The sequence below is a fragment of the Lycium barbarum genome, chromosome 11 (assembly GCF_019175385.1).
Source record: "Lycium barbarum isolate Lr01 chromosome 11, ASM1917538v2, whole genome shotgun sequence".
Taxonomy (NCBI): domain Eukaryota; kingdom Viridiplantae; phylum Streptophyta; class Magnoliopsida; order Solanales; family Solanaceae; genus Lycium; species Lycium barbarum.
Window position 1 is genome coordinate 85,690,654 of NC_083347.1, and position 2,959 is coordinate 85,693,612.

Here is a 2,959-nt window from a genome sequence, read left to right on the forward strand (position 1 = left end):
ATTTTGATGAATCTAAGCTTGTTAATCATATATTTTCCATTTCTAGTGTTGAATTTAGGAATCAAAGAGCTAGGGTTTATACGCAAATTGGGGGTTTTTCTTCAAATAAAAAATTGGGTAAATCTATGAGTTAATTTAGAAATGAGTAGTTTGGTTATGATCACCTAGTGCTTAATTTGATATTTTACTTTCGAATTTTCCGTTTTGCCCTTGTGGGCCTGTTTTCCCAATTTCTAGGGTTAGAATTGACCTAAATTGAACATTAGCAATATTACTAGCATTCTTCATGATTTCTAATTTAGATTTCGATTATGCTTAGACTGCTTTGGTTTTGAGGTTCTGAGAAATGGCAACGCAAAGAAGTGAGTTGTTGGTGTTGCGGTTCGGCCATCCAGGTAGGTTATGGCTAACTCTTGGTGAGACTTCGTATAGCGAAGCGCATATTTAGATTATATTGTTGGAGACAGCATGCGAACCTTCGGGTACGAAGGTGGGTTGGATATTGCCTTTGATCGAGCCCTGTTGTGTGTTTGGGGCTAGCGACCCCGTTATGTTGTGATTTGATTGTTCTATTGTGTTGGCTTTATGCCATGAGTTGTTTATAGATGTTGGATTCTTTTTTATCATCTTGATTATGATATTGTTAGTGTACCCACTGTCGGTACTTGTGATTCGGCCATATTGTTGGCATACCCACTGTTGGTATTTGTGATTCAGATATATTGTTGGCGTACCCATTGTTGGTACTTGTGATATTGAGCATGATTATTGATGATGATGTTACTTGCATTGCACGCACACTCATTTCTCATGATACACTGTGGAGATACTAGTGATATTTGATGAAACACCTTGATGAGCTGGGCTCGGTTTTACTTGAGTGATGTGAGATGGCCGCTATCCGATGTTAGTTTCGGAATCGTTGATTGAGTGGCCGATATCTGATGTTAGTTCGGGAATCGTTGATTGAGTGCATGGACTCTGCAGGTCCCCCAGAGTGGTGCCGGTGAGAACCCTCCGTGGGCAAAGATCCGAGGTCCCGTCATTCTGTTGGGCAAAGATTCGGGATGGGTGGCACTTAGACTTCGCGAGTCACATTGGGTTGTGCTACTGATACGTCGATATTTCCGTCCGGAGTACATGTGTATACAACATTAGCATTACATTGCATTCATACACTATTGCATTGCATTGCTTTGCATTTTGGGGGTTTGGCCAGTTGTTACCGTCGCTTTGTGAAAGGATTTTGCTGCTATTGCTTCATCTTTGAACAGATAGACTTAGAAACATGTTCTCTTCCAGTGGAAGGATGATTGCAAGGAGAGCTTTCAAGAGCTCAAGCTTCTTTTGACTATAGCCCCGATCATAGCATTACCCGTAGAGGGTAAGGATTTCGATGTCTATTGTGATGCCTCCCGTATGGGCTTGAGTACTGTGTTGATGCAAGAGGTTAGAGTGATAGCTAATGCTTCCCGTCAGTTGAAGGTTCATGAGAAAAATGGCCCTACCCATGATTTAAAGTTATTGGTCGTGGTCTTTGCCTTGAAGATTTGGAAGCATTACTTATACAGTGTTCATTGTGAGGTTTTCACCGATCACCATATTCTTCAGCATGTGTTTACCCAGGGAGATCTTAATTCCAGGCAGCCCCGATGGATGGAGCTCTTGAAGGACTATGACATCTCTATTCTGTACAATCCCGGGAAAGCCGTTGTGATGGCTGATGCCTTGAGTTGCAAGGCAGTGAGTATGGGGAGTTTAGCTCGATTGATTGTTTTCGAGCTTCCGTTGGCCATGGAGGTTCAGACTCTGGCCAACAGTTTCGTTCGTCTTGATATTTCCCCCGGGCAGGATTTTGGCTTGTATAGAGGTGAGGTCATCTTTGATGAATAGGATTAGGACTCATCAGTTTGAGGATGCTCAGATGAGCAAGATTCGAGATAGAGTTTTGAGAGGTGAGGCCAAAGAGGCCGTGATTGATTTTTAAGGCATTTTGAGGATTAGAGGACGCGTGTGAGTTCCTTGGGTTGGTGATTTGATTTAATTGATCTTATCTTAGGCTCATATTTCCCGCTATTCCATTCATCCAGAGGTAACTAAGATGTACCGTGATTTGAGACAGCACTATTGGTGGTGTCAGATGAAGAGAGATATAGTTGATTTTGTTGCTAAGTGTGGGAATTGTCAGCAGGTAAAGTATGAGCACCAGTGACCCGGTGGGGGTACTTCAGAGGATGCCCATTCCCGGGTGAAAGTGGGAGAGGATTGCCATGGATTTTGTCACGGGTCTTCCGAAGACCCTTGGGAAGTTTGATTCTATTTGGCTAATAGTTGATCGGTTGGATAAGTCAGCTCATTTTGTTCCAGTTCAGGTTTCCTATACTGCGGAGACGTTAGCCAAGATTTACATCCAGGATATTATGACATTGCATAGGGTCCCTATTTCTATTGTATCTGATTAGGGTACTATTTTCACTTCTCATTTCTTGAGGGCGTTTCATGAGGAGTTGGGTACCCGAATGGATATTAGTACAACCTTTCATCCCCAGACTGATGGCCAGTCTGAGCGGACCATTCAGGTGCTCGAGGACATGTTGAGAGCGTGTGTTATTGATTTTGGTGGCCATTGGAATCAGCACTTACCCTTGGTAGAGTTTGGGTACAATAACAGTTATCATTCGAGTATTGGTATGGCGCCTTTTGAGGCTTTGTATGGTAGGAGATGTAGATCTCCGATTAGTTGGTTTGATGGGTTCGAGGCTCGGCCTTGGAGTACAGATTTGTTGAGAGAGTCCCTTGATAGAGTGAGAGTTATTCAGGCCAAGCTTTTGGCAGCTCAGAGTCGGTAAAAGATGTATGTGGACCGGAAGGGCCGAGATTTGGAATTTACTATTGGTGACCAAGTTCTATTGAAGGTTTCACCCATGAAGGGTATTATGATTTTTGGTAAGAGGGGCAA